The sequence below is a fragment of the Kogia breviceps genome, chromosome 3, assembly GCF_026419965.1.
Source record: "Kogia breviceps isolate mKogBre1 chromosome 3, mKogBre1 haplotype 1, whole genome shotgun sequence".
Taxonomy (NCBI): domain Eukaryota; kingdom Metazoa; phylum Chordata; class Mammalia; order Artiodactyla; family Physeteridae; genus Kogia; species Kogia breviceps.
The window spans coordinates 44,770,637-44,794,597 of record NC_081312.1 but is presented as its reverse complement, the minus strand read 5'-3'; positions in this window follow the sequence as shown (position 1 = coordinate 44,794,597).

Below are 23,961 nucleotides of genomic sequence, written 5' to 3'. Positions count from 1 at the left end.
CCTTCTAGACACATTCATCACACTTAGCATCATCTAAGAAGAGAACCCTTCTCTGACCCCCACGCTTGTCCCAATTCTAAAATCACTGACTTTGGATGAGCCCCTCCCCCTGTGTCCTCAGGCACGGGAGAAGTTGCCTTCACTGCAAATAACATAACACAGGATCAGCACTACTGACGACAGCCATGCAACTGATTCCATTGTTGCTAACCTTTTGGAATTTAAAAAGCAAAGTAATTTACATCCCTGCCATTAGTAATGTCCTCGAGGTTATTATGGTTATTGTTTACCTTTCCTGTCCGCATTTGGCAAGTTATCTGCCCAGTAACTAGATCTTATAATTCATCCGTTTTCATATAAGTATGTTAAACGGAGAAATTGGGACTCATGAGGTAGGGGGGCGGGAGACTGTCTCAGAGAACCCCGATTCAGTGAAGTTTGAATAAGGCGAAAGAGCAAGTGAAGAATTACACAAAAAGGCTGAAAAGTTTTCATCGATTGTGCCCTGCTTCACAAAATGGGTGGGGGGATGAGCGTCGATGGTCACCCATACGATCTCCAATATATAATCAGCTACCCTGGAAGGTGGTAAGAACTCAGTGCCTGATAAATTCCAGTCTTGCATGTACTGGAAAGGGAGAGTGTGCCTGCAGGTTGTGAGTTTGCTGCCGTGGCTTCCGCGTTGTTCCAGGTTGGTGATTGGCCCGTAACACTGATTTGAGGGTGGGCTCGAATCCAAGCGTTACACAGAATCCTTCCCCTGGGGGAAGCACCTGCCATTCGGAAGCAAAGATTCCACTTTCTCCTTCAAGCTCATTGTTTTATGACACCACCATCTCCCTGCATTCTCGTCCCATTTCCTGCTCTGCTGAGGAAATGGCAATTTGAGGGAGTGGAATTGACAGTTTTAGGGAGCTTTGAAATGAGATATTTTATGCCTTCTTACTATCTGTTTTTCCTCCACATGGTGAACGGCTAGCAAACAAAATTACAGAGGGCTTGAGTCACAGATTAACTTGATTTCTGGTGCTGGTATCTCCCCAATATTGTCTTCTTTCTACGTCTTTGCCCAGGAAGGTACAGAATTACAACTTGCTTGAGTTGCCATGCCGATCCCTATATGCTATCTGTTAAAGTTTCCAGACCCACAGAGCCTAATTTGATTGTAGGAATTTTAATTAATGACTTGTATGTTTTGTATAGTAACACATTTTTAAAACTAAAGAATTATAAACAGAAAAAGACAGTTAATGAGTTTTGATTAAAAGATAATTTGCTTATTTAGATAATGCTCCTTCAATTTATGTTGCTCAAACAACTGGGTCTTATTTCATCCTAAATCTTTACCATGAAAAGACTGGTACCCACTTCCATAACCGGCTGCAGCTCCGGGGACCTCTGATGGGAAGCTCATCATTAGGAAAATCTAGTAGAGTTGGCCTTGCCACATTGGTGTCTGCTTGCTTGTTGTCTAAGGATGCTGTCAATGATTAGTGAATAATGAACTGTATCAAGGAAGAAGAGCATTTGAATTTTAATACGGCTTTTGAGGGAAACATTAGGGATTTTTCTGTTTGCACTTGATTGCCAAACATTTGCTTGTTAAACAAGTTATTACACAAAAAGCACATAAGAGAGTGCCTGGCACTTTGTAAGCACTCAATGAATTCTCATCATCATTGTTTGCATGTTTATGACGATTCTAGCATAAAAGGCTTGAGCACCTTGGCCTCCATACCATGTTGGGCTTGTATGCTCTCACCATACTGTTATGTCTTACCCTTGAATTTCTCTGCTGTGAGCTCTTGATTCAAACGTTCCATGTGCCCTCTCACCTTTAAGTTTGGACAGTTTTTGAAAGATTTGTTTTCAAAGAAGTTTAGGAAGCAGAAGAATTTCATAACATTTTGGGTTGCCACCTTATTTGGTGGTTAAGGTGAATATAACTTCGGTCATACAAGTCACTGTTAGAGGAATCTTCACTAACCTGCAGAAACACTAAAGAAGTTGCATCATCAAGTCTTTAGCTTCTGGAGCTTTTTTTCCTAGTGACCTCCAGGATGCTGGCATCTGTCCCAAAAATGGTTTGGGATGGTAATAACTGGAGGGTAGCGATGCCTTGGTGGAAGCAGACACAGCCAACCACGGCAATTCACTCAGTGTCCTCTTGTGCCACAAATGGGAAGAACCACCTAAACAAAGACCCCCATGACTTGTGTTTTCCTGGGGTAGAGTCCTCTACCCCGACACCCACTATGCAGCCTATCATCTTGCCCCAGAAATCTCCACCCCCTCCTCTGAAAGAGGAGTGGATTCTCAGCCCCTTCCTCTGACTTACAACTCGAGTAATGCCTTGGCGTCTCAGTGGTCTTTGTCAGTGTTTCCTCTTCTTGGGTGTTGCAAGGTCTGGAGGAAGATAGTGATGGGCCCCAGACATTGATGAATTGGGGCGCTCCAATCCCAGACCAGGCTCTCCATCTAAGGGAGCTAAAGCTAAGGTAAACAGGTACGCAACTTTCTTCTTAAACGGAGCAACCTAATTTCATCTCAAAGAATGTTTCTGCCATGGCTATGACCGTGGTCTTTCGCTTCTGATAGAACAGGCCCCACCACGTGACCCTCTTTTGCCCCTTAGCTCTGCTGCCTCTTTAGATAAACTACTTAGTTGTCCATGGTTGTCTTCCTTTCCGTTCCTGGGTGGGTGGAGCTTACTCTAATGTACCACTTGAGAGTAAACTGTTGTACCCCCTTGGAGTAGTCATGGTGGAGGGGGCAGTGGAAGGATGCAAGAAGGTGATTGTTAATTCATCCCATCACCAGGGCTAGAAGGAAAAATAACTCTACTGGCCTCCAGTGTTGGGAAGGAGGAAAGGTTTGTGAACAGTGGGACATTCTGGTTAGAGAACTATGTCCACAACCTACAGGTACTTGATGAATCTTCCCTCTTGAAGTTTAACTACCTTCCTGGCATCTGATTGCTTTTTAGCACATCCAGAAAGTGGAATAGGAAAAAACGAAAAGAAGGATAACGTGATTTTCACTGACTTTTAAAAACAGTGGCATATTTATTTTATCAAAGACTTTTGATGCACATTAATGGTTAAATTGTGGAAATGAACATCATGCATTTTAAATGTTTTCTATTCTTGTGTTCATCTTTTTTTTTAATGTATTTATTTATTTTTGGCTGTGTTGGGTCTTCGTTTCTGTGAGAGGGCTTTCTCCAGTTGCGGTGAGCGGGGGCCACTCTTCATCGTGGTGCGCGGGCCTCTCACTGTCACGGCCTCTCCCGTTGTGGAGCACAGGCTCCAGACGCGCAGGCTCAGTAGTTGTGGCTCATGGGCTTAGTTGCTCCGCGGCATGTGGGATCTTCCCAGACCAGGACTCGAACCCGTGTCCGCTGCATTGGCAGGCAGATTCTTAACCACTGCGCCACCAGGGAAGCCCTCATCTTCATCTTTGACTTGCATCAGTTGATAGAATGACTGTCACCACCGTTAGGGAACACGAGCTCATAGAAAAGTGACAGAGGTGTCACTTCCTCATAGATAAAGACTGGATGCATGAGAAACATCATTTTTTATAATACATGTTCAATCTGTGTTATGATCTATGTCTCAGCAGTTACCAGAAAGTGTTTATTCATCAGGTCCAATTTTGGCCCTTGGAAACTTACAAAGAGACACTTACCCCAAACTGCACTATTCTCGGATCTTGCAAGCCAAGCTGACAGTATTGGTGGCTATGTTGTGTCCTGTATGGAGCTAATGCTACCTGCAAATTATACAGAAGAACAAAGCAAAACAACTGCAAATGGAGGCTCAAATTGCCACCCCAGCTCTGCCTCTCTGTTCAGCCTCCCACTCTAGTTAATGGATTGCTTCTATAGGCCCCAGCCGAGCCTGGTCCTTGCCCCCAACCTTAGCCACATCCACATGGGGGAAGGCAATCCCATGTCACCCCCATCCCAAGCCTACGTGTGATGGAGAATTAGCCAGATGAGAAGCTGCAACTCAGCCTGCCAGAATGTCCTCTTCAAGATCCACTCCTCGTGGGAACCAACTGGAGCCAGAGACTAGGCATCAGCTTCCTAACTCCGTATCATCTCAGAGCCAAGCAGAAAAAGGCCTGGTAGCCTGACTGAGAGATGGTGTGGCAGATGAGTCATTTTGTCCCTTAATTAACATAGCAGCTGCAAGCAATCTCTCCCCATCCCCATAATCTTACCAACAACATTGGCCGGTTCTATGTGTTTGTTGGCCACGTGTACTGTGTGTTTCAAATAATTGATAACATACAGGATTTTTGTGCCCAGACATAGAGCATGCTTTATTCTGCATCTTCATTAAAAAAGAAATTTTAAAACGTTGTATATGTCAGATGTTCTGCAGATGCAGAATCATCTTCTGGTACTGAACTATATCCAAGAATTTTTATTTGTTTTTATCACATCATGATAATAAAGATTCATGGAAAGTTTGGGGCATGGTGGCTTAAAATTTTTCTGGTTTCTCCTAATTTGTTTACTTTCTAAAAGCAAGCTGTAAATATTAGTTGTAATGATGTGCTGAGTGGAACTACATTCCGACGTCAACCTCAGAAGGATTATACTAATCCAGAGGCCAGAAACCAGTTGAATTTCTAACTATACTATTCTTAGTTGAAGTTTTGAAGGCAAGTTTTTAAGGGGAGTTTGTGGTTTAAATTGCATATTTTCTCTGAAGTTTTATTCTAAGTATTTGGAAATGCAAAAGTATATATGTGATATGTGTAACATCATCAGTTATACATACTATAGAGATTGCAGATAACTATACAAGACAGTTCACTGAATTGTACCTGGCATGTAATACGTATTGAATAAATATCTGAAAATGGATAAACTAAGAAAATATGCAGTACCAAACAGGGTCATATCTGATTCCTGTGGCCAAGCGATGCAGGAGTCTGTGAAAAAAAACACAAAATGTGGCCAGATATGGCCTTGGGAAGCAGACAGCACTGTACAATATGGTGAAAATATGTTTTTTTCACTTGAGAAATTCTTATAAATCAAGTGAAATCAGCCACATAAGTCTTTCTTGTATGAGTTTTAGCTTTTCTTCTATAAATTCTAAGTGGGCCAGGACTCACATCACTCAGGGCATTGTTATGATGATTGGGTATAGCCGAGAGGTTGCCTGGCTGTTGTTGAATTCAATCTAAAGAGCCTCCTCAGCATCCTCCTCCAGCCGAAATGGCAGGGAGGCAGAAACAGACACACTCAGTTCGGTGCCCAGAAGGCATTCATCCTGCAGCTTGGGGGCCACTGCAGAAGGTACCAGGAAGGTGAAAGAGGGGTTTGCGATCTCTGATGGAGGGCTTCAAACATTTAAAGATGAGGGGAGGGGATAGGAGACTGTAGGGTGGTGGGACCCCAAAGTAATCTCCCCTGCAAGGAACCATGTAGGGCAATTAAAAGACTATTAATAACAATAATGATCATCCAAAGAATGCTTGCCAAGTGCCAAACACTGGATGACCTCATAATCCTCATAAGAAAGGGAGAAATAGATACTACTAGTACCTTCATTCTGCCTTCATTTCACACAGAATGAATGATAGAATAACTTGCCTAGGATATACTATTAGTGAGGTTTCAAACCCATGTGGTTGGACACCCAAACTGAGCTATTAGTATTTTGGTAAAGTGCCTTTGTTTGAACGAGGTGATAAGAAACTAGCTCCAAAGATCATACCATGACTGCGTGACCACAGATCTCTTCACCACGCAGGCACTTCTGAGCTATGCCCTAGCACAGGGTCTGCATAACCTCAAGAAAACCCTGGGCCCTCAAAATGTCAGGGCAGTTTCTCCACGGTACCCACTCTCCCTGCATGAACCATTGCATCTTCAGACTGTGTCCCTCTAAGCCTCCTTATGTTTGTTTGCCTTATGCCCTTGAACACGCCATGGTGCCCTTTCCTTCCAGGACTGCCTCTTCCTTGCTCTTCACCCATCAGCTCTCCCCCTCCTTTAAGACCCATGAGGTATTCATTGGCTGGTCCAGTGCCAGGGGTGACTCCTGGTTTTTCATTGCTGTACACATCTGTCCACTCAGTCAACCGATAATTATTGGTATGCTTTCAGCATCAAGTTACAGGAAATCCATCTGAAACTGGATTTAGCAACAATAAAATGGTTGGTTCACATTCCTGAAAGTCCACAGGGAGGGCCAACACTTATGTTGCTTAGCCCAGAAGCTCTAGCTCTGGTTTTCTGTGATTCTCTTGATTCTGCCCTGCCCTGTACATTGGCTTCATCCTTATTCTTGTAGAAGGATGGAATAGAGAGAATCAGTTCTAGAAGTAGGAGACAGAACTTTTCCAGAAGCCCCTAGACATCTTCTCATTGATCTGATTTGAGTGAACCACTCACCAGTGAGGAGGATAGAATTATCCTTGATCACAGAAGCTGTGAACAAGGTGGCATATAGTGTTGTATCTCCTCTGCTCACGTGCACACTCCACTCTCCACTGTCCCATCAGACTTTACTTACAAATCACAAGTTCAAAGATACAAATATTAAGAATTTCAAGATGGTCATTGCATAGCATGTTACCAAGCATGGAGCCCTCTGAGCATGAGGCGCCACGTGACTGTACAGGTCACACATCCATGAAGCTAGCCCTGAATAGGTAGTTACCTAAACAAAATCAGGGAGAGGGGATGGAGATTGAATTCCCATTCAACATTGTCCACCATTGGCATTATCTTCATTGTGTGACGAGGAATCGGGCACTCCAAGGTGTCATCCTATAGTCGTTGCAAAGCTGATGTTCAAACCTAGATGCACTTCCTCTCTGGCCCTTCCATTCTCATTCTGATAACCTGTATCTGGGGATTGCTTTCTGCCTTCTGATACCTGTGTTCTAGTGGCTTGTCACTGACTAGAAACCAATGCTCCTGGATCCTCTGCAGAGAGTAATTGGAATTCTGCATAAACACAGACATTTCCTAATGGGTTCCAGGGAGAATCATTTAGCGTGGGTTTATTTATTCAATTTGTTATCACTGCTCCTATTGCTAGGAGGCATGCATTAAAGGAAGATAGATTCAAATATAACATTAAAGGAAGCCAGTAAAAGCCTCACTCAAGGGGAGCCAGATACCTGCTGTTCCAATTGCTTAGTCTCAATTTTGAAACACACTCACTTTTAAAACGCCTGGGCCTTCACTCTGGAGATTCTGTTTCCCCTTCTCTGTGCTCATGTGTTTCATGGGGCACTGCTGTAGCGATCTAGCTCCCAGAATGACACTCAGGTATTAGGAAGTAAATGATGAATGGGCAGACATTATTTGGGCAATGTGGTTTTCAGACAGGGGCTGCAAGAGAATATATTTTCGGGTGCCTCTGTTGGTATTTAACTTGGAGACTGTATATACAGTAAATCAGGAAGGCCGATAAAACAGTGCAGAGGAGCGTGTTTTATGTATGGTTCTGACAGCCTACAAAGGCTGCCTCGGTGGGAAGGGGTGTCGATTTATGGTCCCATACTTGCAGGTGGTGGCAGCTAATATGTAGCATGGCTCTCTGTCTATACCTGGGAGTAATTACTTTTTGGTTCATCCTGAGGAAAAGGAAAAGTGTAATAAGGCAAACTATGGATTTTTTGACACAAGAAATGCAATCTGGGCAGTAACTGCATAACTTTCAAAGGCTAGAGAAATTGCTTAGACCTAACACACTTGTCCACAGATCTCTCCAAGGCTCATTTCTTGGTGGCAAGATCACCCAGTGGAGGGGGATTTCTTGATTCCCCAAGGGCTCAAGGGCTCACTCATTTTATCTGTAGGCAGGGCTGACTTAACCAAAGAGGGACAAAGTGTTGGGGGCCCCTAATGCTTTTAGGGGTCCCCAGAAATGTTTTAATTTTAATTTCTTTTAAAATATGAAGAAAAATTAATATAATTGTAAGGAATAAAGAATGATGGATCCAGCATAGATTATACTTGTCTTCATCCCATTGAAGATGTCAAATATTTTTCTCATACACACACACACACACACACACACACTTTATTTTATTTTCACAAGAGATAAATAGACTGACACCAAGCATTGTAAATGGGTGACCACAACAAAAGCAACAATGATTGCAATTACCAAACATGAAACACACTCATATGTCAAATATTTTTAACGTGTTGTTTTTCCTTTTTTAATGGAGGAACGAGCCCACAAAAACCAAAGTGCCAGAGGCCCATGAAAGTCATGAAGTGTACCTATGGTGGAGGTAACACAGGGCTTAATTAAAAACTAACTTATTCCATCTCCGCAGGCTGGTACCAAAGGTGGCCTGTGGCATTGGGCAAGGCTGAGTTGGTCATAGCCTAGAAGTGTCTCCAAAGAACCTCAGGGAAGGATTGGGGCTGTCTGTGAACTGTGCCGGTAGCCCATCCAGGAAGCAGGCCCACAGCCTTGACTCCAGGTGCAACTGCCTGATCCATGAACAGGTTTTGCAGTAGCTTTCAGAGGACTCCTTGGGTATCTCTCCAGCTTAGTAGTTTCCTAGGGCTTCCACAACAAGTACCACAAACTGGGGGACTTACGCACAGTCCTGGAGGCTAGAACTCCAAATCAAGCTGTTGGCAGGGTTGGTTCCTTCTCAGGGCTGTGAGAGGACTCGGTGCCGGGCCACTATCCTAGCTTCTGGTGGTTTGCTGGCAATCTTTGGTCTCCGACTTGTAGAAGCCTCACCCTGATCTCTGCTGTCATCTTCACATGACGTTTTCTCTGTGAGCAAATTCCCCTTTTCATGAGGACACCAGCCATCGAATTAGGTCACTCCTGTCCGACCTCCTCTTAACTAATTACATCTGTGGTGACCCTGTTTCCAAATAAGATCATATTCTTAGGGACTGGGAGTTAGGACTTCAACACATGAATTTTGAGGGGACACGATCCATACCCTAATGGCAGTTCACGCTGACCCTGTGATCTTAGTCTGGGCCTTGAGTGAGTGAGAACCTCTTACGCCTGAGGTTCCAGAAAGCAGCTCAGTATGAATCATCTGCAAATCTCTCATTTCACCTTCTCCCAGCTTCTATCCCAAGGCTGGTGTGTGTACTCTCACTTCCAGCAGTGTAATCAGGGATTCGTGTGCCCAGTGCCAGCTGGAGATTAAGGGGAAATGAGAGGAGGGGTCTCCATGGTCTTCTTTTGACACCACAAAGCCTGCTCTTCAGCAAGAAGAAGAAGGTGAAGAGTGGGCTGTGGAGATAAAGTTGAGACAGAGGGTCACCAGACATGAGAAGAGAGGGAGAGGTGATAGGTAGGACCAGAGCCGGCAGGCTTGACCTGATTGTCTCTATGTCAACTATGCATAACTCTTTTCATTAGCAGGGTGGAGGATCTATTGTAGGCCAGGGTCAGGAGCATAGATGCTGATTCTGAAATGCAGGTGTGGGTTTGGGGAGGTGGAGGGGAATTTGTAGGGCTGGCATTGAGCTTGGGATGTGTAGGAAGCACTGAACAGTTCAGCAAAGCAGCTGTGCTCATTAACCAGTTTACTTAATCAGCAACACCAGGCCCCAGGACTCGTCATCTTTGTGCATACATCACAATGCACAGGAGTGGGTGCAGTGGGAAAAGAAGAGACTTGGGAATTATACAGAACTGAATTTAAATTCCAAATTCTGAGTCCACTGGCTTTAAGCAAATCACTTTATCTTTCTGGCCACAAGTTCCAACATCTGTAAAATGGAACATATAATAATAATAATAACAACAATAACAACAACACCTATCCCGTAAGATTGTTGGGAACACTAGGGATAGTTATATGAAGTGCCTGATAGAGTCCTGGCATGTAGTGGGCAATGAAAAAATGGCAGCTAGTAGTGGTGATGGGAGAGTCTTGGACTAACTAAATGCCATCTTCATTCAGACGGGCTATGTATGTGAAGTTGAAACTAAGGCTTAAACTTCCAGGAATTTTTCTTTAGTTCTTGGCTTAAAATACACACGCAAGGTCTCAGGTATTACCGCTGGGTTAAAATGTGTGTAAAGCAAGTGGATACAAGAAAAAGGGGCCAGGATTGCACTGGATAGTTTGCCTTTTACTATTATTGATGGGGTGGCTGCCCAGTTAGTGACCTGGCACTTTGATCTCTGCTGTGCTCTTGTTCAAAAGTGAGTGGAAAAGTAATGATAATAATGATGTTATAATGTTATAATGATGTTATAATAATGATAATATGATGTTTACCACATGCCCAGTCCTGTTCTTTATATAATCTCCACAGCAACCCTAGGGAGTAGGTGCTATTATTATGTCCTCATTTTTACCGATGAAAATGGTTAAGATCCATGAACGCAAGGGCAAAGTCTGGCTCCGGAGGACTTGCTTGTCTGCCACTACACTCTACTGCCTCGTATACCGTATTCCCTCTGCATCGTGACTCCACTGAATTGGGGTGCATGTGTGTGTGTTAGGGTGTCAGAGGGCACCCAAAGCTCACCTCTCAGCCACTGTGCAGAAGGCGGGGTGAGTTGTTTCATTTCCACTGTTCTCTCTGCTTTTTGTAGAACTTGTTGTCCCTCAAAGGATATTAATACAGGAAATGAATAAAAAGGGGTTTCAAAACAAAATTGAGACCAAGACAGCTCTCATCTTCTGCATGTCTGATAAATAAGCCCTCCCAGTAATAAGCTCTTTGGTACGAGACACCTCTCCCTGGAATATTAATGCTCCAGCATGCTATAAATAACAGTGGTGTAGCTCATTTCCCAGACTGTGTCATGGCTATCTGCTCAAATATCTCCCTTCCTTTTCCCGTGTTATAATGACACATCAACTCTCTGGACTATTACATAGCCATTAAAAATGGTAACTTTTAAACTTTTAAAGGTTAAAGTGTGTAACAACGTGGGAAATTGTTTATAATAAAGAGTGAAACAGTTACATACTAGATGCACATGCATGAGTTTAAAATATGTACGCAGGAGGAAGAGGCCCTCAAGGACTCAGAAAAGTCCATTCCAAAAATTGCAGACCTCTTTTTTAAAATTTTGCAGTTCCTTTTAAAAAATGTAAATAGGGCTTCCCTGGTGGCGCAGTGGTTGAGAATCCGCCTGCCGATTCAAGGGACACGGGTTCGTGCCCCGGTCCGGGAAGATCCCACATGCCGCGCAGCGGCTGGGCCCGTGAGCCGTGGCCGCTGAGCCTGCGCGTCCGGAGCCTGTACTCCGCAGCGGGAGAGGCCACAACAGTGAGAGGCCCGCGTACCACAAAAAAAAAAAAAAAAAAAAAAATGTAAATAAAGCAAGATGTTTACCCATGCCATCAGTTTCAAACATAATACATACCTATAGACTCACAGTTTGGGGGATCTGGGAAGGCCTCTAAGATTGATAAAAAGAAAATAGCTATTAAAATGACAGAGATTATGGTGGATGTTGGAAAACTTATTATAAGATAAATAATGTGCATTCCTTACCCTGTTTGAAATTCCTAAGTGGTTGTAGAACTTGAGGGGAGGGAGAAGATGAAGATGAAAAGATCTTTTCCTTTACAGTGTTATCTCGCACCAGGTAAAGCGAAAAATAGGGCAGCCCAAATCCTTTGAGGAAGAAAGCAGGACATAACTAACAAATAAAATGTGGACTAAATGAAATATTACTTAAGAAATCTCCCTAGATACATTTTTCAATGAACCTGAAATCTATTAGTTATCTTTTACTTCTTCATTTTCTTCACTAACTTAAAGCCTTATTTGCCCTTGTTGCTTTGTTCTAGCTTTAGTTTACTCACTGAATCATTTGTTGTCAGCTTTGGGCACTTGAGGTTTGCTAGAGTGAAATGAATTTTTTATACTTCAGGTCTGCTTCTTAATACGTATTTTTAAAGGTAGATTTGCACATAAAAAGAGTATTTTTTTAAGTGCAATGCCATTGTGCATCTGTGTTTCATTTGCTCTGTTGGTTTGGGTCAGCTAAGATGCCAATATATCTTTAGCACTGATGCATCAAAGGACTTTGAGAAATTAATCAACTGCATTCCAGACCGGAGCCTTCATTCCAGAGGAAGTGCGGGTCATTAATAAAAGCTAATTTTCCCCATTCAAAATGCTATAACATAGAAAGAAAAATGAAAATGAAATGACTTGGAGTAAGTCCAGTCTAAGACTAATTTCCATTCAAGGTAAACCCTTAGGTTAGGTTGGAACTAGACAAATCAATTGTCTTCCGACACTTGGAGGTCAAATCCAGACATATTTGTGATCATTCCTGTTGCCAAAGTCCCCGGAACAGTCATATGTTTCTTGATTCTCTTTAAGGACTTTGATACTAGGGAGATCCTTTGAGAAATCAGTGCAAATGATGTGTGATACTGGAAGGAAAAAGCAACAAACTTAGAGCAAACAATCTTGCTTAGAAGGTCTGAAAGGACCCATTGTTCTTGAATAAAAAGATTCTAGAAGATTATGACCAAGGAGTAGGTCCGAGTGGAGAAGAAGAATAATCAGAGTTTGGAAATGTTTTAAGTTTCCATCAGTATGGCCATCAGTATGGCAGAGACGCCATTTGTCACTAGTTGACATGTGCTGCTGCTCTGGTCCTCAAGGTGTGGCCTTTGGGAGAGTGGCTGTCAGTCTCAGCATCACCTGGAGGCTCACTACAAATGCAGATAAACCATGAGTGGATTTTTGTCTGTTTGTTCATTTGCATTCCCCTTGTGTCTGTAACTGTGTCCAGCACACATAATTGCTGGATGAATTCGTTTCTTCAGTCCAATCTAAAATCATCAAATTAAAATCTCTGGAGGCAGGCCCCAAGAATCTGCATTTTAACAGGATCTCCAAGTGGTTCTTAGGCACAGTTAAGTGTGAGAACCACTGTCCTACGGGGCACAGACGGTGACCAATACACTATTAGGCTTGAATGGTTCCCCTGAACACGCACAAGATCTAGGTGCCTAAAGAGGAAGAAACAGGCATACCTTGATTTCTACTGGGGCAACAACGACTGTCGCTTGACACTTCGTAAAATGTTTACGTCCATTATCTCTGGGTGTCAGGTTAGGCAATTATCCTTATCCCCATTTTACAGGTAAGGAAACTTGGACATATGCAAGGTCAACTAATCAACAAAAAAGAAATCAAAACCTACTCCACTAGGGCTTCCCTGGTGGCGTGGTGGTTGAGAATCCGCCTGCCGATGCAGGGGACACGGGTTCGTGCCCCGGTCCGGGAAGATCCCACGTGCCGCGGAGCGGCTGGGCCCGTGAGCCATGGCCGCTGAGCCTGCGCGTCCGGAGCCTGTGCTCCGCAAGGGGAGAGGCCGCAGCAGTGAGAGGCACGCGCACCGCAAAAAAAAAAAAAAAAAAAACCTACTCCACTAGACAGAGGTTAGGATATTCTTTTAGTTCCTTAGACAAAAGGCATTGCATAAATCCCCCATATTATTATTCCCACACTTTGCACAGTATTAGATCACTTTCTTATAATCACTCCATCCTCTTTTATGAGACCTGAGGTTAAATTGGAGATTCCAATAGGAGATTTTATGTGTTTAATGGATTTTGGTGTAATAATCAGAGTCTGAAATGCTGGTCAGAAGGCCAGCTGGCTTCTAATGAAGTTGCACTTGGGGGAGTAGGTTTTTAAAAAGACATTACAAGTCTATACTGTAGAAGAAGACATGCGAATATTTAGGGGAAGAAATGTGTAAGGTGTAGGGTCACTTCTAAAACCTTGGATACAGACAGGCATGTATATTCCAACAGCCACTGTTAGAATAGTGTAACTCATGACAGAAATTTAAATTGTGGATCGGCCAGCACAATTTTTAGCAAGGACCCTGTGGGAATAGCAGGAGGATATTTCATCAGTTTCTCCCATTAGCCACTCCCAGGGGGGGGCCCTGGGGTTGGCTCGCCTTCCTGACTCCTTACCCACTGCAGAATGGAAGGCAGACTTTCCAGCTTCCCCAACTGTACCCCTTCCTTGCCATCTCCAAAACATGCATTCATTCACTTCTTTTCAATTACTTAAGGAATTTTTCAACTGGACACCGCAAGGAAAAATGGGATTAACACAAAGAACAAGAAATGAGGAAATTAATATTATGGGAAATCTTATATTTATAGCTGTATCAGAGTAATTTCCCCTCGAAATTTTATGGTATATTGCTGGCTAGGCATTTTCTTCCATTCCCAGCCCTCTTGGGAGTATTTTAAATACCAGACAAGCACTCTCACCACAGAGCTATATTAAGTTGAATATATTTAGAATACTGTATAGTGCATGGTCTACACATGGAAACCAACAATTCATAAGTGACCTCACCCAGAGCAATGACCCTTTGTGCTTCCCAAGGTGGGAATGTGAAACAAGAATCCACTTTGCTACTCTAGCCAGGCCACACAACTTTGGATCCTAGAATTTTTACTAAAATGTAAATGATGCTAACCAGACTCTTTACACCCATTTTTCTAGATCAGTGGTTCTCAAACTTGAATGTGCATGAGAGACATCCAAAGTACTCATTAAGAATTTAGATTCTTGGTCCCCAATCCCACAAATCAATTCGGCAGGTCTGGGGTGGGGGGGTGGTCCACGAATCTGAATCTGCACTGGTAAAATCTCCAAGGTGATTCTGAGGACTGCTCTTTGAGTAACTGAACTCTGGATCCTGCCTGGAGAAACACAGTGTCTTGTCCCATGGGACACTTGGACTACAGCTCTTGCCCTGAGAAACATGAATGAGTCTCTGGGTCACTCCTGGGGGCCCCACTCATTCCATAGCTCCTTGAGTTCCCTTGGGTGGAGCTTTGGGCTTGTGGATGAAGAACTCTTCCCCACGTATGATCTCCAGATGTTCCTCTTCACAGGCTGCAGGACAGCCTGTATTGATAAGCAACATTAATTAAGCTCCTTCACCTAACCTGGGGGCCTCCATTGTTTCAGTAAGCTGCTTAATTTACCGGCAACGTTGGCTCATAATTTCAGACCATAGGACTCAATTTCTTCTTAGACCATTGTGCTAGTGGTTCTCAAACTTGGTTGGGCACCCAAGCCATCTGTACAATTTGTTAAACACAGGGAGTCAGGCTCACCCCAGACCTACCCAGTTAAATCCTTGGTGTCTGTGCCAGGAATTCTGTGATTCTGTATTTGACAAGCTCTACCGGGGGTTCAGGTGCCACCAAACATTGAGAATCATTGAATAAGGAGTTATTCTCAAATATAAGGGGTACTTGGATCACCCAGAAGACCCATTTAACCAAATCACTGGGCCGTACCTCCCAAGTGTCTGATTCAGTAGATCTGGATGAGGCCTGAGAATTAGGATTTCTATCAAATTCCCTAGTGATTCTGATGTTTATCGTCCAGGGTCCGCACTTAGAGAACCACTAAGCAAATATCTAAGCTGAGTCACACTTAGAGCCATGTGGCACCATCAAACCAAACATCCAGTGGCCTTAAAACATCTTATTAAGACAAACATTTCCCGTGAAATGTTGCTTCAAGCCTGAGAGGGCCTTCTGTTCTCAGATCACTGGCAGAGTAGCAGAGGTGGTTGAGAGATGACATTTCTCCAGGATCTTTGTGGTCTCTTTCTCTCATCTGGAGAGTGTCCCTGTCACATGAAAATTACCTTGGCCATTGGCCATCACGACAAGGGACCCAAGTGGAGTGCTATCCCTCACCCTTTGCTAATTGTATTATTCTGTCCATTTCAGGCTGAGCCTGTTAGGTGGTCCTGGATCACTCCCAGGCAATTTCTCAAAGACTGAGCACATCTGTATATTCCATTCCTCCCCCTTCAGTAGAACGCAAAGGCATTATTTGGCAATGTTGATTTTACAGGTATTTCATGGGAAGAGGGAGAAGAGATTACACCACACACTGCACAGCAAAGCTTAATCCAAATCTCCACCTTAGTCATCTCCTTCTCTCCTGTGTCCGCCCCACCCTCCACCAGCTTTTTCTTAGTCTCTTCCATCCTATTATTGTATAGAATAATTTAAACCCACCCCCATTAGCATCCTCCCAGTTGAATCAATCCAATGCCCCCATCTTCCCTCAGCACCTAAGGTGTTCTCTCTGGGATCCTTCCTCTTTGCAGGAGGGAATTATAAAAATATATCCCTTCTTCAACCCCCACCTCACCCTGACGTAAACTCCAGTAGAGGTTCTCTTTAGAAGAGGATGTTTGTCTTTGGGGAGAGTATGGTTCATCCTTTTAGGAGCTTCTTCTTTCTCTATGCAAGGCGAGCCCAGACACAGGTGTGAGATGGAGAGTTACCTTCTCTTTCTGAGCTCTAGCAGGTTGATCACAGATGGGTTTTTGTGTCACCATTGCCACTTTGATGCAAAAGGACACCTGGAGCTTTGGGGAGGTAGGGGAGGAGATGCCCTTGGAGCTACAATGTGAACACATGGAGCCTTTCCTGGGAGAGTGGGGGGCGGTACACTTGGAGATATAGTATGGACCCTTGGAGTCTTTTCTGGGGAGGAGGATGCACTTGGAGATGCAATATGGACATCTAGAGCCTTTCTTGACCAAGAGAGGTCAAGGGATGTACTTCAGAGTCCTCAAATGCTTTGAGAAGCTGAGTCCACCCTTAGCTACAACACCTTCAGCTTTGGACTAGCCCCATGAACAGACAACAGATCTCCCACCACTCCCACCATGGTTCTTGTGCATGACAGCCTGCCCCCAGATGAGTTAACCTGGCGGCCAGCTACAAAGGGTTTAGAGCTTCTTTTGAGTCCCCCACTGTAGCACAGAGTCCCATGACACAGCATGAAGTGACTCAGCAAAGTCAAGGGAGGGCAGAGAAAACAAAGGGAATTATACAATATTTGGGTTAGAACAGTCAACAAAGGTCATCATTAGAGAACACCCACAAAGCTCAGATTGCCAACGATTGCAGTGCCACCTGCTGGCTGGGGACCCTTTAGTATTATTCTCGTGTTGGCTCCATTCTAGAAGTTATTCTTTGGGCCAGGATCTCTAAGACCGTTTGGAGACCAAACAAAGGAGGCTGCTCAGGGAGGCTGTCTCCTTGAACTAGACTTCAAAGAGGTTGTTTTGTGAGTCTCCCTCATGCCCTTATGGAAATTCTCTTTATCCTTGAGGAACTTCCATGATCCAAAAGTCAGAAAGGTCTAAAACTATGCAAAGGTGTTGAAGGTGTTGAAAGGCAGAAAACCTAGCAGCTAAAATATGTCCCTTTGATGTTTCGCGTGTGCTTAAAATTCTTCAAGCCACCGTAAAATGATCACCAATCAAACTATTAATGTGATTGTGTCAATGGCCACTGTCTTTCCCTTGTACTCCTAATTGTTAAAAGCATCCAGCTGCAGTCCAACTCCTCAGTGGACCAGTATAACTGTGGACTTAGAATTACATCTCCTCTATCTGCTCCGTCCTGAATTTATAGACACAAATGGTCCTTAAATTTGCTAATGAAGATGGATCCACATTTCAGTGAGATTGCCATTGCTGGCTGATTATCTATCAAAGTGTTTCAAGCAGGGATTGATTCCAGGATCATAAAGGAAGAAGAAATACACACATATGTTTGAAATTTGTCTTTAAATTCTAATACCTGTGGCTAAAGACTTCACTGCTGCCGCCAGCCGAGGCGGGTCCTCAAAGTGCAGCAACAATCGACGAGAGGGGGTAGGGAACTGAACGCACCAAGGTATGGGATCAGAAGGGCACAAGCAACTGATGGTTGCAAGGCAAGTTTAACAACAAAGCGTAGCCGTATATATACCCCTAAAGCAGGGAATTTGCTTAGTCACGCCTTATCGGCATCAGCTGGTTGATTGGCTTCTCGGCTTAGTCACGCCTTATCGGCATCAGCTGGTTGATTGGCTTCTCGGCTTCTCCCTCAAAGGCACCAATTTCCCCTCCAGGGTTGCTTTTCCTAGCATTAGGGAACAACCAGGGACTCCCAGTAACTGAGCAGGTCCCTGGAGCGATTTGGCCAAAGGCCATCTCCTTTTTTACGTTCATACCATAAAGTCCAGGATGCATACAAAGGAGAGTACAATCGAGCCCTGAGGCTTATGAGGGTCTTAATGGTGCCTTCCTCAGAGGGCAATGCTTGCCACATTACCCCCTCTTTTATTTTTTAAAGCTTGATAATGCAATTTCAACCCATACACCTCCTGATGAAGAGCAGCGAGACGGCCAACAATAAAGCGTAATAAACAAGGTAATGCAATTAACATCAACAATACACATGACCCCACGGTAATCAATCCTGTGAGTCCATTTTGAAACCAATGCATTGGGTTTAACCATTGAAGCTGATCCAAGAGTCCTTGAATTAATCGTTGGGGCCCGTCTTCTTGTAAATGAGCTTCTTGAATTGCTTGTATTTCCGCATTAAGTTTTTGTATGTTCAAACTAATGTGTCCATCAGTCCATACACTTATTCCAATGAATCGTTTAGGTCTTTTTTTAAAGCTTCAGATAATTCTAGCCAAGCTTGTATGCTAGTACTATGATACCATGGTTCAGAAATATTTACAGGCAGCATTACATAGGAAGGTTGTTTTAACATCATAACAGAAAAAGTTCCTGTCATAGGCAGAAGGCAAGTACTAAAAATACAATTCTGACAAGTTATATTATATCCTAAGGAACCAGAAGTAAACTCAATCTGTAAATCTCCTATTAGCAAGGCATATGAGGGTGTAACACAAGTAATAACTGGTTGATAAGAATAAGACAATTCAAACTTCCCCAAATCCCAATGCTTATAAAAAACCAAACTATTATTAGTAACAGAAACTGAAGAAATTAAAATGGTACCATTATTATAATTTAAGGTGCACCAGATTGGAGAATTCAGAATCAGATTGGGGAAAATCAGAAGGAAAAAAGGAGGGAAACTTCAAACTTGTAACAGCTTTAACTACCTTTAAACTATGGCCGGCCAGTAAAGTCCCTTGTCCTCCTACATATACTTCAACACAAAAATAGTATGTTTACCAGTCTCATTCTTTCCATTTTTGTTATTGTTGCCCTGTGAAATCATTATTTCTAGAACAGCAAGAAGATGTAAAGCTTTCTCAGCTTGGTAGGTTAATATATACAGGTCTACAAACAAAAAACACACTGCTTGGGCAAATTTTTCTTCAAAAGGTTCTATGAACTGATAAAGTTTTTCACCAATGGATATGGCTTCTGTATACTGTCGGACATGATACAGGATGACTGCTTGATTGTAATACAACATACTGTTTTCAGGATCATCTAGTCCATCCATTTCTTCAACAGCCGAGTGCACCCGATTCTTCAATTGGTTAAGTGTCTGTCTTAAACTATCTGTTGTTGTCTGGTTACTTTTGAAAAACTCAGCTACTGCCGTATTCAAAATTATTTTATAATCGTCTTTGTTTATATCTTGTAGGCAGGCAAGATGTTGCAGACAGACATTATAATTTCCAGCTGTGAAAGCCTGGAAAGCACTGGTGGACAACTCCTTCTCTTGATCAGTGATTTCAGGTCACTTCTTAGATACTTTTTGTCCCATATTTTTTTACTTCTGACTATTGCCCCGAGTTACTATCAACTTTACTATGTGGCCACACTTTCACTCTTCACTCCGGGGATTCACCTACCGAGATTCAGATGTCCCTCTTGTCAGGTCCCTGTTCAGGTGCCACTTGCCGCCAGCCGCGGCGGGTCCTCAAAGTGCAGCAACAATCGACGAGAGGGGGTAGGGAACTGAAAACACCAAGGTATGGGATCAGAAGGGCACAAGCAACTGATGGTTGCAAGGCAAGTTTAACAACAAAGCGTAGCCGTGTATATATACCCCTAAAGCAGGGAATTTGCTTAGTCACGCCTTATCGGCATCAGCTGGTTGATTGGCTTCTCGGCTTCTCCCTCAAAGGCACCAATTTCCCCTCCAGGGTTGCTTTTCCTAGCTTTAGAGAACAACCAGGGACTCCCAGTAACTGAGCAGGTCCCTGGAGCGATTTGGCCAAGGCCATCTCCTTTTTTACGTTCATACCATAAAGTCCAGGATGCATACCAAGGAGAGTACAATCGGGCCCTGAGGCTTATGAGGGTCTTAATGGTGCCTTCCTCAGAGGGCAATGCTCGCCACATACTGCTATGTTCATTTCTCTGCTGGATGAGTGAAATACTTTTCTATGGGCACTAAGATTAACTTTCTTCTTTCTCATATCCTGGAAGTGTTAGCCAGCTGGACCTCTGTTTAACAACCTCTATGAAACATTGTGCTCTGACAGCTTGCTTGATGGATTGAGCTGTCAGCACATCCTCAATCCAGAGATGAGGAGGACATGGCTTGTCTATCAACTCTATAAATCAGACAATAAAACATTAGCAACAAACCAAACCCAGGGATCCTTTCTTATTTTGGTATTCTTTGTAGATCATAATCTTTGTAATGTGCTCCAGGGGAAAAAAAATGACTTTAATATTACTTTGCTTTAAAGAATTAGCCTTGATTTGCTCTATGAAAGGACTGCTTATAAGCAATACATCTGGAAAAATCTGTATTATATGCACAAACCTGTCTTCTGTGGCCTGGAATAATATCTTTAACGGATGTTGGAGGTCTCATCCGAAATGCAGTGGGGAGATCTAAAAGGAAATATCAGTACCAAAGGGGACCTGTGCAGAGTAGGCAGGGCAGAGAGGAGAGGGCAAAGTGGGATAACCAAGGGTGCCCAAGAGAGTGGAAAGCCTTTCCTGGTCCACAGCTCTCAGGGTATTTCTTTACAAATCTACCTACTTGTTTCCATGTCAGTTTCTCCCTTATAGACTCTGAACCCCTTGATGGCAGGAACTAAGACTGGTTCATCAGTGTCCCCAGGTTCCCAGCCCTGTGCTCTGTAGCAGGAACTCAGAAGATCAATGAATTAATGAATGGGCTCAGGTACCTTAGTAAAATAATTATGGTAATTCCGGATGGGGAAAAAAACCTCCCTATCCTGGCAGGAATATGTAGAAAATATTACCAAGACTATGAATATGTAAAAAGGAATTATGGGGAGTAAACTGCACCAATAAACACAGGCTCTCATACTTTATTTTTAGCTGAGAAAACAAAATCCATACATGGCAAACAGATGATGCTGTGAGCATTATATATCAAGGTATTCACTGGGGAAGAAAGCATCAATTAGGCTCTATATTTTTCTAGGTCACCACATTTACCACTTTGTCCTGCCCCAAGTTGGCATCCATTGAATTAGTATGCTTTCCCATTTACCTGATGGCCATTGTCTCTCTCATGGTACTTGGAGTGGTTGTAAGCCACCCGTGATGCAGCTCTGCCTGGCCCTACTCTGTTCACTTTACTTAAGGTTCAGGGTCTCAGCTTCTCCATCTGTAAGGTGTAAATGACAAGACTTGTGCCTTGGCTGCAAAGCAAGACTTGGATAAAAAGTAAGATGTTGTCAGGGAGGTCTGGAAGGCGTGTGCATGGCACAGGGGTAAAAATAGCCAAAAAGGCAGGTAAATACAGTCAAATATTTTGTCATTTGCTTTGCCTTAAAATTTTCATTACTCTTCATGAAAATGGAAAGATCTCCTTTTGCAGGGTGACAGCTGTTGTTGGTTGCAGGAAGCTGCTGCTTGCTACTGATAAACAAATGACAACTTCCTCTGAATGGGTCCATATATTGTCTGAAGCAGATTTGTGGTTAATTTTTTGCTGGCTGTTTTTTTTTTTGACCACTGAAAAAGATTTGGCCGGGCTGGGTATATTTCCCTCTTGACCTAATCCTTTTGGTGTTTTGAAAACTTTCCAAGTGAGAAAATGAACCCTTTTACTCAGCTTGAGTCAGATGCTCAAACACAAAACAAAAATAGCTTCTTGGGAAGCCTCTGCACTGTTTGCTCTGCCCCCAGGGTGGTTAAGCCCTGAGAGGGCATTCAGCACAATGAGTTATCTCCCCTGGCTTTCCCTGGAGTTGTTGTTTTTTCAGTTTTGATTTGGGCTCTCCTTGTTATGACCCATGCAAAGTCGCTGTGATTATGGAAAGGAAAGTTAGGTGTGATCCAAATGACAAAGTGCTCTTTCCAAACCATCTGCATTGAGGTGCTTTCCTCCTTGAAGGGGTCAATTTTTGGACTTAACTCTCCCTGCATTCACTTCTCTCTCCTGGGTGATTTAGTCAATCTGATTAATCAATGTCACTTGTAATAACAACAAAAATAACATTTTGATATTAAGAGCTGACATTCAATGAATATATGCCAACTACTTTATATGCATATAGAAACATCATTCCATTTAATCCTCATTTTAAAAATTTATGAAATAGATGCTATTACTAGTTTCCATTTTACAGATGGGGAAAATGAGGCTCACAGAAGCTATGTGACTCATCCCAAATCTCACAACTTGAAAATGGCAGGCAAGAATTTAAACTCAGGGCTGTCTGCCCAGAGTCTAGACCTTTAGCCAGTGTGCCGTGCTGAGCAAGTGGTGTTGGCCGTGGCATCCTCCTGGCCATCGGTATTACAATTCAGGGTCTCAGTATCTCCCAATGTAATCCTTTACATTTTGATTTCAAACAGATTATTCAAGACTGAGACTTGCATGAACGTGATGCCTTAACTGCAGGTAGCAGTAAGTATGAAATTCAGGTGGCCAAAATCCCAGCACCCAGTCTTCCTGAAGTGCCAAGACTCCTAACAGCCATTAAGAAGGATGTGGGCTGGGAGTCAGCATTGCTGGGCTGGCTTTATTTTTATTTGTTTGGAAATTTGCTCCACATTTTGGATACTCATCCAACATCTCTGGGGATTAATTTATTTTTCTTGAAGCTGGGGGTTGGGAGTAAGTGAGGGTTAATCAAGCAACCCAGTTGGCAGGAAATTTATAATTTAGTAGAGGGATTAAAGTACCTGAATTCTGTGATAGAACAGAAGTTCAGAAGCAACTGAGATGCAGGGGGCTTTTTCTCAGCTATCTCTCTGTCTAATCCCTGCACTACTTCTCTGAAGGGACACAATAATGCCAAAAGGACAAGTCTACCTTTGGAAGATCTAGAAAGACTAGGAATTGGTTACAAGTTAGGCCACCCAAGTTTGAAGGCAAGAGCTGGTTTTACTTAGAGGTAGATGGGTGTACATGTGAAGAGGGCCCTTCCTCCAACTAGGGAAACGAGTAAACCATGGAGCAGTCACAGGTGATTGGCGTGTAAACTGTGAAGGAGACAAGGTGATGTCAGCCCTTGGGGAGTCATCCTTTGAGTCAATGGGACCCCTGAGAAAGGTAGGTGCCTTTCAGGGTCCCAGGAATAAAACTTACACCATTGGGTTTATCTACACTGTCTTATTTAAATTTAAGTTTAAAAGCAAAAATATAAAACCTGTATTTAACTGGTTATCACAGAAATAATAGCATTATAAAATAAATTCACAAGGTACTGAAGGGTACAATATGGGAGTCAGACAACCTTCATTTCATCCTCTTTCTGTCTCCGTCTGTCCAAGCTGGCAGTGTTTCTGATGGAATAAAATTCTCCAAAACGTTCAACTCTGGGAAATTTTCTTGTATTATTTTCAAAAATAATTATCCACCTAATTTTCTGTAATATCTTCTTTTTTTTTTAAACATCTTTATTGGAGTATAACTGTTTTACAATGGTGTGTTAGTTTCTGCTTTACAACAAAGTGAATCAGTTATACATATACACATGTTCCCATATCTCTTCCCTCTTGCGTCACCCTCCCTCCCACTGTAATATCTTCTTTAAACTCTTATTAGTAGAATGTTGGAGCTCCTAAATTAATCTGCCATGTTTATGGTTTTCTCTCATATTTTAGAATTCTTTGTGTATTTGGAAGGTGATATCCTTCCAAACTCTCTAATAAATTATTTTATTTTAGTAGTAATATGGTTCATTTCTAAAAATATTTCTGCATTATTCCTTTTTCATAGCAGCATATTCTTGTTTAGTGT